This window comes from Podarcis cretensis (genome assembly GCF_951804945.1).
Source record: "Podarcis cretensis genome assembly, chromosome: 16".
NCBI classification, from domain to species: Eukaryota; Metazoa; Chordata; class Lepidosauria; order Squamata; family Lacertidae; genus Podarcis; species Podarcis cretensis.
In genome coordinates, this window is record NC_137186.1 from 4,875,643 (window position 1) to 4,892,191 (window position 16,549).

The 16,549-nt window shown below is 46.5% G+C and overlaps 2 long non-coding RNA genes across 2 annotated transcripts; one reads left to right on the forward strand and one right to left on the reverse strand.

Annotated features, from left to right (window-relative positions):
• The first annotated feature begins 8,755 nt into the window (after positions 1 to 8,755).
• On the forward strand, positions 8,756 to 10,912 carry LOC307205863. Its single transcript, XR_013834133.1, has 2 exons — positions 8,756 to 9,014; positions 10,230 to 10,912. It is a non-coding gene; the product is annotated as an uncharacterized lncRNA (long non-coding RNA).
• A 1,195-nt stretch (positions 10,913 to 12,107) lies between these two features.
• LOC307205926 lies at positions 12,108 to 13,329 on the reverse strand. The gene is made up of 2 exons (XR_013834201.1): positions 12,705 to 13,329; positions 12,108 to 12,200 (listed from the first exon to the last, which is right to left on the reverse strand). It is a non-coding gene; the product is annotated as an uncharacterized lncRNA (long non-coding RNA).
• Positions 13,330 to 16,549: the final 3,220 nt, after the last annotated feature.

The window sequence follows — 16,549 nt, forward strand, 5'->3', positions numbered from 1 at the left end:
TGTTTTCTCATAATCGGCATCATCTCAATAGTGAATGTGCTCTTTACTCGGAATGGGATCTTTTTATTTTTCTTCTCCCACTTAAACTGCTCATCACAGAGAAGGTTCACTCATTTCTGCTTCTCTATTAAAGCTTCAGTGCAGCATCACAGATGTGTCTTGTCTTCTGCCTTCCTGGATCTTGGTCCACCGCTGCCAAAATCCCCAAACCCATGTCCTGTGTTGTGTCAGTTACTCATGTCCTGCACCCATCAGTGACATCCCCAAAGATAAACTCCCTGGAAGTCCATGCGAAGCACACAAGGTTTCCAAATCCTGGTCTGTTTCCTCCAGTTTTTCCTGGTCTCTTCCTCCCTGCACCTTCCTCATTGACTTCCTTTATTCCCACAGACTCCTCTCAGCTGACTCTGCCCCCAAGTACCTGGAACTTCCAGCCAATCAGGGTCTGTGGTGACAAAGAGCAATGAAGATCCACGGACCTGATTCTGGCCCTGCTTAATCGATTCTCAGTGCATTCCTCTCTCCCTGCATTCACAAGACCTCTCACCAAGGACTTCTACTCCACACAATCACACACAATAGTACTGGTGGTCGCACAGTATTTGGCCCTCACAGTGCTGCCGTTCCCAACACCCCTAAGAGTCTACAGTGCCCAGAGTTCTATGAAGGGGAAAAGATGCTTCAGATGTGTTTTAAAGAAGTCGTCTGTATGTAGGTTATGTTCCACAGATGATGCTTCTGAAGTCTAAAGGAGTCAAGAGAACACCCTGAATTCCATTAAAAGGAACACAGAGAACAGCATCCAAGGTGAAGCTGAGCCCAAATTAAGCAAAGCAGCTTCCCGAGCCAAGCTGTAACCTGACCTGCAAGATACCTTTCGGAACATAGTATGTGGAAAAGACCCTGATGTTGGGAAAGATGGAGGGCACAAGGAGAAGGGGACGACCGAGGACAAGATGGTTGGACAGTGTTCTCGAAGCTACCAGCATGAGTCTGACCAAACTGCGGGAGGCAGTGGAAGACAGGAGGGCCTGGCGTGCTCTGGTCCAGGGGGTCACGAAGAGGCGGACACGACTAAACGACTAAACAACAACAACAATGTGGAGGTTGAATATTGTCCTGGTCTCGTGGTAGCAGCTTAGGAATGCTTGTCCCTTCAACCTGTCAATTCTAGATATCCCAGTTTCTCACTGCTCCGAGATTGAAGTGGCATGTGTGAGAATAGAAAATAGAGTGTGTCGAATTCAGTAATGGGGATGTGGGTGTGTGAATGCCACGTCGGCTAGGTAGAATAGGGAAGTAATAGGTAGAATAGGGAAGTAATGAGTAATTCCATAAAAGGGCAGAGTTAGAATAGAGAGTGTAGACTGGCTATTGTATTAGTGCGGTGTCTAATGATGCTAGGTAGATTGTAAGCCAAGCCTCTAACGAGGGGCGGCAGCTATAGGGTATAAATGTTTGTGCTGGAGTATGCTCGGGGCTCTTCGCACCAATTCGGAGCGGAGGGCCCGCCTTTGCAAACGCGTACCAATAAAGAGGAAATCTAGATTCCTGACTTGGTGTCTCCTTGTCCAGTTGTTGAATCCACGTAAGTAATATATAACAATTTTGGCGCCCCACGTGGGGCCCTCGACGATCTGCGTATCGGGGTATTGGAAGGGGATCAGCCGGCACTCCGGTATTTTCGGAGAGATCCGCTATTCAGACCCCGGTAGCGACGGATCCCGAGGGCTTAAAGAACGGAACACCAACTCAGAAAGCCGAACAGGATAGTGTTGGGAAGTGTTGCAGTCAGGGACTGTATTACCCTGCAGGGACGCCTGCCAGTTTACCAGCCGACCGAGAAGGAGGCGCTAGACTGAGAGGGGTGAGTATATAAAGGAATCCCGGGAAGGGACGGGTGTATGAGTGGTCTCAGTGCGAAAGAGAGGTTCCAAACGGACGCGTGAGTGTGGACTGGGGACCAGGACCCAGCGAGAGGATTAGCTTGCGGTTCCGTATTCCCGCGAGGGGAGCGGCCAGGCGATTCCGCGTAATTGTGTGAACGAGAGTTGCAAGAGACATATCTAATTTGAGGATGGGCAAAGGACAGAGTAAATGTAAAAGGGGGCCAAGGATTGAGGACAGGGATCCGATAGATCCAAATAGTCCCCTGGGACAAGTCCTACTAGAATGGGACGAAAAGGAGATCAAGCCCTATAGCCAAGGATTACTGAAGACAGTAATGATTAAACTATGCAGGGTAACCTGGCCAGGATACCCCATAGGTCCGGAAGGAGAGGCTCGGTGGAGGCCGGATGGGGAAACAGATCCATATTGGATAAAACAGATGAAATTGTATCTGTTAAAGACCAAGAGAGAAAAAGAAAAACCTTACATAGACGTTTGGTCCCGTGTAACATTCTTTGGACCAGATCCCCCGCCTTTTAAACAATTTCCCTTAAAAAGAAAAGAAGGTGCAGTGGGATGAGGAGGATCGGATTAGATGGGAGGAGATTAAGAAAACTTTAATAGCCAGCCCCGCTCTGGCTTTGCCAAATTTGCAATTACCCTTCCACTTATACGTAACAGTGGCTGCCCAGACGGCAGTAGGAGTTCTGGCTCAAAAGAGGGGAGGGCGATATCAGCCAGTGGCCTATCTAAGTTCTACCTTGGAACCAGTGGTCAGAGGGTGGCCAGCATGTATTCAAGCCGTGGCCGCTGCGGCAGAGCTCGTTTTAGAAAGTCGAAAATTGACTTTTGGAGGGGCTCTGATAGTGCACAGTCCTCACCAGATCGGCGCAGTAATGACAGGGGCTGCGCCCGCCTGGATGACAGACAGGCGTTTGGTACAATATGAAGGTATACTCAGGACAGGTTCTGATATAACTATTGGAACCGACAGAAATTTAAACCCAGCAGAGTTTCTGAGAGGCGAGCGACAGGAATGGGAACCTGAGGAACATGATTGTCTCAAAGACATAGAATTGATGGCCAAGGTCCGGGAAGATTTGAGGGAAGAGCCTCTGAATGAGGGTGAAAGATGGTTTGTAGATGGATCAAGCTATGTTAAGGAGGGGAGGAGAAGATCGGGATATGCGATAGTGCGAGAAGATGGAGAAACCATAGAAAGTGGTGCACTCCCTAGCACTTGGTCGGCCCAGAAATGTGAGGTAATGGCATTAGCCCGGGCATTGGAATTAGCCAGGGGGTTGGATGTGACGATTTGGACGGATTCAAGATATGCATGGGGAGTGGTACATACTTTTGGAAGGACATGGAAAGAGAGGGGATTTATAAAGGCAGATGGAAAGCAAATAGAACATGTAGCTTTGCTTGAACGATTATTGGAAGCTTTGATGGGGCCGCATAAGATCAGTATTGTACATATTCTGGCCCATACCAAAGGACATAGCCCAGAGCAACGAGGAAATGCATGGGCGGATCACCGAGCGCGGGAAGCAGCAGAGGGTGAAATAAAGACAGAGATAATTAGACAGTGCGTCTTGCAAATACCCATTATAGATAAACGGGATCTGGAACACCTGGTATTCAGTCCAAAAGAAAAAGAATATATAGAAAAAGAAGGATGGGAGAAAAAGGGAGATGGATGGGAAACCCCTGAAGGACAAATAGTGCTCCCAAAGCTGGTCATGTTAAATTTATTGGAGAAAGTACATGAAAGAAGCCATTTCGGTACAGAGGGGATGATAAATTTGATAAAACCATTATATTGGAGTAAGGATATGTGGCCAATGGCGCACGCCATCGCATGGAAATGCCTATTGTGTCAAAAAGTCAATAAGGCTCGGGCAAAGAAAGTAGAGAGGGGAGGAAGACCATTAGCGGTATGGCCATTTCAAAGAGTGCAGGTAGATTTTACTGAATTGCTGGAAAGAGGGGGGCAAAAATATTTGTTGGTTTTTAAAGATCATCTGACCGGGTGGGTTGAGGCTTTTCCTAGCAGGAGAGCAACGGCCCAAGTGGTCAGCAAAGCAATTTTAGAACACCTTCTCCCTCGCTACGGGATAATAGAAGCAATAGATTCTGATAGAGGGACACATTTTACACAAAAGGCCATGCAAGAGGTGATGAAAGCAATAGGAATCAAATGGGACCTTCATACACCGTGGCACCCTGAGAGCAGTGGGAAAGTGGAACGGGCAAATGGAGAGATAAAGAAACATTTAACTAAATTGTATTTGGAAAATGGGCTACCTTGGACGAAAAACCTCCCGCTGGCGTTGTTAAGAATGAGGGTGGCCCCACGAAAAGACACGGGTCTATCGCCTTTTGAAATGATGATGGGTCATCCCTACTTGGCGGTTGTAGGAACTCCTCAGGTGGAATTTAGGGATCAATTCATCAGAAAATATCTGCATACACTGTCCCAGTCTTTATTGTCTTTTCATAGGCAAGGCGTATTAGCACAGCGGCCCCCGCTATTGGAGCAACAGCATACCTTTCAGCCTGGAGATTTGGTCCTGATAAAAGCGTGGCGGACGGAGAAGCTCAACCCGACTTGGGAAGGCCCATACCAGGTCCTGCTCACTACTGAATCAGCAGTACGGACCAGAGAGCATGGATGGACCCATTATCATCGGGTGAAAAGAGCTCCAACGGAGGATTGGGCGGTGACAACCAGTCCGGATAATCCGCTAAAAATAAGACTTACCAAATCAGGAACCAAGGATAAACAAGCATCACAAGAGTGATGTGTTTTTATTGTGATTGTAAATGTTTATTTGAATGCTGTTGCTGTAGTCATTGCGAGGGGTGTGTGCTATGTGTACATTGCACAGAAAAGTGTAATCTTATATGCATTGAGGAGATTATACTAGAGTTCTGTGAGGTAGAAGAGGGAGGACGGATAACGTGCCTATTAAAAGAAACCCCAACGGTGAAGCAAGCATTAGCCCGTCTAGATCCCGAATATGAAAATTAATTGGCAGATTCTGGGTATAATGATAGGATGCATAGTCATAGGGGGAGAATATAAGGACTCAGGTTCATGTACCGAGTGTATTAAAATCACGAGAACTGGGAGGAAAATTACACAAACATTGATGTATTATAATGTAGCCCCGGAATGCATCCAATATATAGAGCCTTGCATCCACAACCAGACACAAAATAATAGATGTAAAGTAAAGGGAAACAAAACGGAGTGTTATGAACCCCTGGCAGTAGGACCTATCACCTCTAGCATATATGTATATGGATATAAGGGAGGAACTGCCAGCAAAGGAACAGATAGAGAAAAAAAATGTTTTCCATGGCTCAGACTCGACAGGGGTACATAGCACATAATACAACAAGAGGATGAAGGAGAAAATGTGGCCCATGAACTTTTATGTGAATTCGAGACAAGATACAAAAAGAGGGGGGATTGTGAGAATAGAAAATAGAGTGTGTCGAATTCAGTAATGGGGATGTGGGTGTGTGAATGCCACGTCGGCTAGGTAGAATAGGGAAGTAATAGGTAGAATAGGGAAGTAATGAGTAATTCCATAAAAGGGCAGAGTTAGAATAGAGAGTGTAGACTGGCTATTGTATTAGTGCGGTGTCTAATGATGCTAGGTAGATTGTAAGCCAAGCCTCTAACGAGGGGCGGCAGCTATAGGGTATAAATGTTTGTGCTGGAGTATGCTCGGGGCTCTTCGCACCAATTCGGAGCGGAGGGCCCGCCTTTGCAAACGCGTACCAATAAAGAGGAAATCTAGATTCCTGACTTGGTGTCTCCTTGTCCAGTTGTTGAATCCACGTAAGTAATATATAACACATGCAACAATATTTAAGTGAGCCCTGCATATACACAATTCCTTTGTCTGGTCCAGAAAGCAGGAATTTAGCCATACAGGCAGAAGTGCTCCTGTCTGGGATGTTTCCTGGTCCTCAGCTGGGTTTCGAAGCTGAGAGGATTCCATGGGAATAATGGAAGTTGGCGAGGAAGGTGGGACGATTAGGAAAAATAAAAAAGCCGTGCGGAAAACTGAGACCAGGATTTGGAGACTCTGTGTGTTCTTCATACTTGCTTGGGGAAGATCAGTGCAAGGGAGCTGAGTTGGTTTGAGAGGGGTGCCCTGTGTGGAGTTCTGGCAAGAGGAAGGCGACCTATGGTGGCTGATGCGTCCAAGCAGCCAGGAGTACAATGACAAGAAATAACCCAGGCCCCTCTGAATTAAACGAAGTCCTTCCTTCTGTCTCCACTCACAGGACTGCTCCCAATTATTTGGGCTACAAATGCTTGCGGGGTCATTGTAACAGCATAAGGCCTCGAATGTTTTTTCAATAACATTTTCATTGAATTTTTTAAAATGCATTGAACACTAAACCTCTATCTCATCTATACAAAAATACAAACACAATCATACAGGAAAAAGAAAGAGAAAAAGAAAGACGAACTAAAAAGGCTCTTTATGTCCTCTTCCTCCTCCTCATCATTTTTAATTTGTATACCGCCTTTCTATCTTACAATACTGAAGGCGGTTTACAAGCTGAAGAAACAAAAAATGTACATCTCATAACAATCCAATGCAATGCAAAAATGCGATAATAAAACATAACTTTAAAATAGGCAACCTCCATCAAAAAAGTAACATTCAACAACCATTAGAATAGTATAAAATAATAATATCAACATATAAAAGTTAAACAGAAATCCACTCAACAGTTATAATAATATCTAAACTATAATCAATAAAACAACGGCAAGACACAGTACATAAAACAATACAATACGCATTGAGAAGCAGAGACTAGAGGGTAGAGCAAGGCAGGTGGAAGGAGGCCTTGCCTGATGGAGTCTCCCCGCTCATGTCCTACATGTCATATCATTCATCCCCACAGGCAGAAGCTCTCACCTGGATGCTTGCCTGTTCTCCCACCCGGAGAGATCCTTCCTAGCTTGCTGGCCCTGCAAAGACCCTCCGCCCCCAAACCGTCTCCTTCCTGGATGGGCATTCTTTAAGTCGTCATAAAGGAATCTCAATCTAAAAGCTGAAATGAAAGAAGAACTCCCTCCTCCCTGTCTGACAATTATTTCTTTGGTTATGTGAGAGAGATATTGGGCACTTGAAACATGCCACAGAGTGCGTGCAGAGTAGACCACACAGATGGAATCACTGAAGAGACGCAAAGAGATATTTGCAAGGTTTAATAACAAAAACTCCTCAAACATACATCTTAAAAAGGTAAAGGAACCCCTGAGCATTAGGTCCAGTCGTGACCGACTCTGAAGTTGCGGCGCTCATCTCGCTTTATTGGCCGAGGGAGCCGGCGTACAGCTTCCGGGTCATGTGGCCAGCAGGACTAAGCCACTTCTGGCAAACCAGAGCAGCGCACGGAAACGCTGTTGACCTTCCCACCGGAGAGGTACCTATTTATCTACTTGCACTTTGACGTGCTTTCTAACTGCTAGGTTTGCAGGAGCTGGGACCGAGCAATGGGAGCACTCCCTGTCACAGGGATTTGAACCGCCGACCTTCTGATCGGCAAGTCCTAGGCTCTGTGGTTTAACCCACAGTGCCACCCGTGTCCCCTAAAAATACATCTTACATAGTGGTTATAATCATCACCCATCCATCCACCAGGGAGCAGATTAAGGTACATATAGCATATTATATACCATTCTCAACTGCTGACACAGCTATTTACAGTGACTTATCAGCACCTGTTACATGTAACAACTAGGTCAGAATATGCACCGGGGCTTTTAAAGTGGTACCCATTCTGTGGAACAATAATGAACCCTAACATTAAAAAAACTATTCAACAAGATAATGTCTGATTTCCCCCGTTTTCACATGTTTCTGAAAGTGTCCTTGAAAATGTATCATTACATATCATCAGTAATTTGGCTAAGTATACACCACCTCAATTAACTCTAGATTATACCAAAATGTTTCTAGCCATCTTCCCACAACATCGAACCTTCCCATACTATGTTCCGAAACGTATCTTGCAGGTCAGGTTACACCTTGGCTCAGGAATGTGCTTGGCTTAATTTGGGCTCAGCTTCACCTTGGATGATGTTCTCTGTGTTCCTTTTAATGGAATTCAGGGTGTTCTCTTGAATCCTCCAGGCTTCAGAAGCATCATCTGTGGAGCATAACCTACATACGGACGACTTCTTTAAAACACATCTGAAGCATCTTTTCCCCTTCATAGAACTCTGGGCACCGTAGACTCTTCGGGGTGTTGGGAACGGCAGCATTGTGAGGGCAAAATGTCGTGTGAACATGGGAGAGACTGGCACAGTATGACTCTGTTCTGTGTGAAGAAGTCCTTTCTGTCCAAATAACTGCCCCATAGACAATCAGTTGCAAACTTCTTTGCTCTAGCAATCAATTTACTTAAAAGGAGCTTACCAAAAGCTGAAGAAGTTGAGGGGAAGAAGAGAGATCTTCAAAAGCGCTGGTGGAAAAGCCCTACGCACTGAGCCCTTTTACGCAGTTTCTCTCTGCAGTTGAAGCAAATATCTTGCTTCAGCTCCACTAATTTGGCTAACCATAGCTCATGGCGGAAATCCCAGAACCTTTTCCTCCCAAAGAAATCTGGGAGATGTAGCTTACCCCTCACAGAGCTATGATTCCCAGCACCCGTAGCCATCTATAGGTACAGAGTCCTCTGAGGCAGAAAATGGGCTTCATATGCGATTGCGACAACGAGTGTGTTCATAGGTGCAGAGGCGTAAGCAGGGCTGAGTCAAGTAAATGCCCCAAATTACATTTAAAAGGAACACAATGCACATCACCCAAATTGAAGCCGGGTCAAAAGAAAGGCAAGCAGGAGGCTGACAAGACCAATAACTTCTTGGAAAACATTACATTGCAGTCGGATGGAGTTCCAATGGCTAGGGACAGTCTGGCCAAAAAGTGGAGGTGGGCTATACTTAGCCAAATGAGTGATGCTGCACCAAAGTATTCGCTCCAGGTGCAGAGAGAAACTGTATAAAAGGGCTCAGTGTGTAGGGCTTTTCCACCAGCGCTTTTGACGATCTCTTCTCTTCGGCTGCTCAGCTTCTTCAGCTTTTGGTAAGCTCCTTTTAAGTAAATTGATTACTAGAGCAAAGAATATAGCAACAGATTGACTATGGGGCAGTTATTTATAGGGGTTTTTTTCCCCCAAGATGCCTTCCTGCTTAGCTTCACATGGAAATCAGATCGGGGAAGAGACCTTCAGGTCTTCACATGCAATTCCCTGTGCCACTGGCATTGCTTTGGGCTCAAACAGAAATCCCACTTCTAATAGGACTTCTGAAATGTGGAGCTGGGCACTCTCTGGGATGGAGTTCGATGAGGGTGAAAAGGGGGTGGGGTCTCTTCCTCCTAAGAGATCAGAACTGGCAAGGGAAATATGTCCTGTTCTGGACCTGGTTGTGCTTTGTTTGAAAGAGCAGCTCTGTGTAATGGGAAGATCCCTGGACCCATTTCCCCTCCTCTGGGAATCTCAGGCCAGTGCCCCATCCTCCTCTTCCTCTGAGAAAGGAGCTGTGCCATTGTCACAGGATATGTCCTCTCAACGGGAGGACTGAGGAGCACTTTAGGCAGGGCTCCTTTGCTCCACTTGCCTTTTCTTGGGTGAGGCAGGTCAGACGGGGAAAGAGGCTCAGCTGAACTCCTGGGACGTCCGTCCCACTCACAGCTTAGCAGGGCTGGGGAACCTGGGGTCCTCAGGATGTACAACAACTCCCACCCCCTCTGGCCTTGGCCAATGTTGGCTGCTAGGGCTGCTGGGAGTTGTAGTTCCACAAGCTCTGGAAGGCTACCCTCTCCATCTCTGCTGTAGAAACAACACTCAGCTAGGGGGACCAACAGTCTGACCCCAGAAGAAGCAGGATCCTGCAGGGCCAGAGCGGGAGAGAAGTCTCTCAAATTTCAGAGGGAGAGGGAGAAGGGTCCGAGAGACACAACCTGTCAAAAGGGGATGGGAACCATTGAGACTTTTCCATTTTAGAATCGCTGTTTTAATGTTTTACCATCATTCAACTTACTGCCCCAGGCCTGGCTGCAACAATTAAAAATCAAGATTAAATTAATCTTTTATATCTCTCGTTATCTGAACTGTCTCCTTCCTGGAGATGCATTCTTTAAGTCATTATAAAGGAATCTCAATATAAAAGCTGAAAAGTAAGGGGAACTGACTCCTCCCTGTCTGACAAATATTTCTCTGGTTATCTGAGAGATAATGTCTGATTTCCCCTGTTTTCACATGTTTCTGAAAGTATCATTGAAAACGTATCATTTCAGAGTATACAAGATTCTTGCAAGATGTCCAGTGTCAACAATGGAACTCCCTCTTCAGATATCCCAGAGGACTCCGACCGACTAGACAAATTTTTTGCTATAATAAGCAAATTCAGAGTCAGTGTCAAGCGGCTACAATTCCGTCCTTGAGGATTCACTTCTGCTGCTTGATACTTTGGATGGTCTCACGTTTTGAACAGAATGCAGGGCTGTCATGTCACTCACCAGATGCGCCCAGTTGAGAATCGTCTGCTTTTCTGATCCTAATGTAAAGCCCCAAACTGACAACTGAGTCAAGAAACCTGCGTATGGTTTGTGCTCTTGAGGGCCAGGAAGTCCGAAATGCTGAGCGCCCACTATGCAAACTATCCACGGCTACCAGCATGTCATCTTTGCTCTGTAACACATTCTTTCCCCTTGCAAATCTTCCTTCGTCCTGTGCTGAGTATATCCTCCATTTATGCCAAGCAAGTCTCAGGTCACTGAGTCAGAATTGGCAGAAGATCTGCACATCTTCCACCGAGAGGCTCTTGCCTGGGGCCTTTTTGGCCGGCTGTGAACACTTTTATGAGTGTTTTGCTTTCCTTTAATCTCTTAATGTTGAATCTCTTCTCCTGCTTGACCCGTTGATCCCAGAGAATGTTCCCTCCTTCCTTGCTAGCCATTAAAGCTTCACTGCAGCATCACAGAGGCCTCTTGTGTGTTTTTCTCCTGCTTTACTGGTGCTCAGCTCACCTTTCATGAAGGGCAACTGGCAATCACAAATATGTCTCCTTGAGATGTGTCTGATCCTGTCCAACACCCCTCTGTGCTGACCCCTACTAGCTTCTCCTGCCTGGAAGTCTCTGCCAAGACAGGCACCGCTCATTTGGAAGGAGGGATTCCCAGCTACTCCTTGGAAGCTGTTTCTGCAGTTCCAAGGTGTCCAGTCGTGGTGAAGTCAGCAGAAAGAGGACTCTTCTGAGAGTACTTTCTACCCTTGCCAGGAATGGGGTTAGGGGGGTTGAGTTGAGTTTGCATTTAAAGTGAATCTCTCCAATTCACAATTTACAAATTGACATAATAGCCAAAACATGTCACCCTTCGAAATACACACTCGTATGAAGGTGTGATGCTGTTCCCCAAGCAAGCAATATTTTGAAAGAAAGAAAAAACCCATATGTCAAGATGAAAGAGTGCATAAAATGAATAGATTAGTGAATTAGCTTAACATACAAATGTGGATTAGATCAGTGGACTTTGGCTGCAAAATTCCATGCTGAAATGTGGGGAATTGGGAGAATTTTGCACTGATGCTTATGAATTTCCACAAGGCTTAAAAAAATAAAAAAATAAAAAAACTGCTGTAGACACGAAGGGAGCTGAATTCACATTTGGAAACCGTGAGAAACTGGGATATCTAAAATTGAGAGGTTGAAGGGTCAAGCATTCCTAAGCTGTTACCACAAGACCAGGACAATGTTCAACCTTCCCATACTATGTTCCGAAAGGTATCTTGCAGGTCAGGTTACAGCTTGGCTCAGGAATGTGCTTTGCTTAATTTGGGCTCAGCTTCACCTTGGATGATGTTCTCTGTGTTCCTTTTAATGGAATTCAGGGTGTTTTCTTGACTCCTTCAGGATTCAGAAGCATCATCTGTGGAGCATAACCTACATACTGACAACTTCTTTAAAACACATCTGAAGCATCTTTTCCCCTTCATAGAACTCTGGGCACTGTAGACTCTTCGGGGTGTTGGGAACGGCAGCATTGTGAAGGCAAAATGTTGTGTGACCACCCGTACTATTGTGTGTGATTGTTTGCAGTAGAAGTCCTTGGTGAGAGGTCTTGTGAATGCAGGGAGAGAGGAATGCATTGAGAATCGATTAAGCAGGGCCAGAATCAGGTCCGTGGATCTTCATTGCTCTTTGTGACCACAGACCCTGATTGGCTGGAAGTTCCAGGTAACTGGGGACAGAGTCAGCTGAGAGGAGTCTGTGGGAATAAAGGAAGTCAATGAGGATGGTGCAAGGAGGAAGAGACCAGGAAAAACTGGAGGAAACAGACCAGGATTTGGAGACCCCAATAGTTATTTATACTCATTTGGGTAAGATCAGAAGAAGGGAGCCAGGGGCTGAGTTGGTCTGAGAGGGTGTCCCCTGTGAAAGTCTGACAAGAGGAAGGTGACACAAGTGAGCTGAGGTGTCCAAGCAGCCAGGAGTACAGGGACAAGAAGTAATCCAATCCCCTCTCATTTAAATAAAGTACTTCCCTCTCTATCTACTCAAAGGCCTGCTCACCAATAATCTCTGCTACAAACAATTACAGGGTCATTGTAACAGTCTAAAGGCCTCAAACGTTGACAGTTCCAGGAATCATGGAACATTGTCCTCCAAAGAATTCTGGGAAATGTAGCTCACCCCTCACAGAGCTATGATTCCCAGCACCTTTAGCCATCTATAGGGACCAGAGTCTTTTAAGGCAGAAAATGTGCTTCACCTGCGATTGCAACATCCAGTGTGTTCGTAGGTGCAAATTGAAGCCGAGTCAAAAGAAAGCAAAGCAGGAGGCTGGAATGACCAATAACGTCTTGGAACACATAACCTTAGAGTCGGATGGAGTCCCAGTGGCTAGGGGCAGTCTGGCAAAAACGTGGAGGTGGACTATACTTAGCCAAATTAGTGATGCTGAACCAAAGTATTTGCTCCAAGAGCAGAGAGAAACTGTATAAAAGGGCTCAGCGCGTAGGGCTTTTCCACCAGTGCTTTTGAAGATCTCCTCTTCGCATCTTCAGCTTTGGGTAAGTTCCTTTTAAATAAATTAATTTGCAGAGCAGGGAAGGTAGGAAGTGTTTGTGGGTCAACACTCTTCTTGATGGTCTAAAGGAAGAGGAAACTTATTGCAAGCCCAACCTGAGAAGAATGCTGGATTTCAGCACAGACAGGGAGAGAATGAGAACAGGCACAGAGAGCTGGGCTTTAATACCAATAATAAGAATACTTTTAAGTATTGGAGAGATTACCAGCCCTTGCTTAAAATAATGCCCAACAGTTAAATACATTTTCATCTGTTTGGCAGTCTGAAGGCTAATGACTAATTTCCCTCTGTTTCCACATATTTGTGAACATATGTCTTGAAAATGATTTATTTCAGATTCCCCAACATTCCTCCAAGATGTCCAGTGCCAACATTGGAGCAAGTCTTACGATTCCCATGCCACAACCCATGATACTACGCTCTTTTTGGCCAAGTCCATTTTTTAGAGGTTTTTGGCCCCAGTTCCACTTCCCAATGTAAGAGGTTTTCGACAGTGGACCAAACACTCTCAGGAGTTTGTGGACTCTCTTTCATTGGAGAATTTTAAGCAGAGGTTGAATGGTCCCTGCCATAGTTGAGATTCCTGCTTTTCCAGGGTTGGGTTGGATAACCCTTGGGGTAATTCCAACTCTACAATTCTATGATTCTCCAATTCTATGATTCTGCACCGCAACGATTTAAAAATGTGTTTCTTAGGAGAAAGTGTGTATAAAAATGAGTATATTAGTGAAAAGAGCATACAAGAATCATGCAAGATTTTAGCTAACGTTTCTGTTATGTAATCATACCCCCCAAAAAAGTATATCTAGAAGTATATACAGAAGTTTTTCCGGTTTCAGTGACCTTGACCGGACCATCAGCCTCTGCGTTGATTTGTGTTCCTTGTGGCTAAAGATTCACTTCTGGAATACTACAAGGACTACTCATGTTTTGAGAAAAAATCCTATACCTGATTTTGCAGACCCTACTGTAAAGAGTCCAAAATATTTATCCTAAAAGAAGCGCCCCAATCTGAAATGTAATGTGGCAAACCTGGATAGAGATTGTGATCTCAGGGGCCAAAAAGTCAGAAATGCTCAGCATCCATGATCCAAATCCATCTTTTCTGATGTCCAGGGCTGCCATGCTGAAACTTTCCTCTGCAACACATGACTCGGTCATTCTTCCTCTGCTGCCTGTGTATGTTCCCTGTGCTGATGCCAAGCCTTCGTCTGTTTGCTGAGTCAGAATCAGGGGACCCTCCCCTCAAGGTCTGCCTTTTTAGCCAGCTGGGCCAGTGGCGTAGAGTGGGTTGTCAGCACCCGGGGCAAGGCAAGTAATTTGTGCCCCCTAACCCGTGGATTTGCGCCCCCTAACCCTAACCCCCAGATGTTGTGCCCGGTGCGACCGGCCCCCCCTGCACCCCCCACGCTACGCCACTGAGCTGGGCTAAAGGGAAGGTCTGGGGATAAGCTTCCAGCCTTCCACTTTTCCAATACAACCACCTCCATTTATGGGTTCATTGGTTTCCCCGCATATCCCCCCTTTGAATGTGGACTTTCCCCTTCCTTGGTTTGGAATGTACTTGTTTCTCTTCTCCTACCTGAACTGCTGATCCCAGAGAATGTTCCCCCCTTCCTTCCTATCCATTAAAGCTTCACTGCAGCATCACAGAGGCCTCTTGCGTGTTTTTCTCAAAGCTTCCTATGTCTTGCTCCTCATTTTGTGAAATGCCCCTGGCCAGTCTCAAAGTTCCAGTGTGTCCAGTCCTGATGAAATCAAGAGAGAGAGGACTCTTCCGATAATAGTTTTTGCCCTTGCCAGGGATGAAGGGGTGTGTCAGGGAACTGCCATCGGAGCCAGAGGAGGAGGGAGGGCTCCAGAGGGATTCCGGAGAGCGTACCGGGAGGGAGAGAAGCAGCCCATCTTCTGGGGAAGGAAATCAGCGTAGCACCAGTGGAGAAGGGGGGCAGATGGGGGAATTGGCGAGGTGGCTCCATGACTCCTCGCCGGAGACCAGCGGGGAGAGCACGGGTCCTCCGCTGCCCATACCCTCCCTGCGCAGAAGGCTTCCACGCAGGGAGAGTAGGTGGAGACTAGGCGTCAAAGAGCTTCTTTGCTGGAAGAAGTTCAAGAAACGCCCACTGACGGATTCTGCCAGCGATTGAGACAGCCACGGGTGAGTGGCTGTCCGGACAGAAAGGGTTCACCCAGGTAACCCAGCCAAGCGTGGCGCCGATTTACGCACGAGCAACCCCTAGAACCATTACAGGGTGGATCAATTTAGCTTGCACTTCAAGGTGAATCTATGAAACTCAGATTTCCCAAAATGATATCAGAACTGAAACACACTACCCTCTGAAATGCAGACTGGGTTTGCCTGGCAAGGTCCCAAACTCTCCCGGGAAGTGGAATAAAGATACATGAAACCGTATTTTTGGTTAATGGGAGAAAAAGGCCACAACTTTATTGGTTACAGAATGTGAGGGGTATTGGCTTAGGCACTGGAAACCACACGACTATATCTGACTGCTGCCCGTCTGCAAGAGTCTTGGAAGGGTTAACCACCAGTAGGGGGAGCCCTGCTGATGCACATCAACTAGGAACTCCAGCAGGGTCACCGCTAGGGCTTGTGCCATGGCCCTAGTCCCCCCTCTGGGGCTTCGGACGGAGACCACGCCCCCCGGATTCCTTTAACGGAATACCCTTGAATTAGGAGGGGTAGGTGATGGCCACTATCTCCCCTCACCTTCAACCGAATACTCCAATGCCTAACCGCCACTCAAGCCAAACGCTCGCCGCCAATACCCTCACTCCTGCAACCAATTCCTAATACCCTCAGTCACATCGGCCAACCACACATCGTTTCCGTGATTGGAAAGATGCACGCCATCTTCTCAGTATAGGGCCACGTCGCTGGCTTTTATGGTGGGGGGCTCAATCACCCGACCCTTCAGCGCCACCACTATTCGAGCAACCGCTCGGTTCACAAGTTTCCTGGCCCTGTTAACAGCAGCTGGGCGATGACTGTTGCACCATACGCGCCTCTCCAAAAGGGCCGACTGAAAGAATGTAATGTCCGGGAAAAGGGAGGCCAGCTCATCAAAGTCCTTAAGGATATTCCAAATCAAGTCCACGCCTTTTCAAAAGGCCAAATCATTCTTGCCCAGCTGCACAACCAACGCCTTGGGAGGACCAATCAAAGCAGCTCTTGCTTTCACTGTTGGCAAGAACTCGTCGCAATGCATTCCCTTTCGTGCGATCCAGGAAACTCTTCCATCTTTGGGTAATCCTAGTCGGTACCCCAGGGAACGGGAAATGGCTTTAGCAGTGTAAAAATGCAGATCCAACCAGCTGTCAGGTTTGGTAGTCTCTCCCACACAACACGTAGCCTCTGAAAGTTTTATTACTTCGGTTTTATTCAGCAATTCCAGGGTTCAGCGGTCTGAGCTTCATTAACTCATTCGTCACTCTCAGAGTCAGTTGACCGAACAAGTTTCTTTTTCCGGGTGAAGCAAGTTACAGTGGACGCTCGGGTTGCGAACATG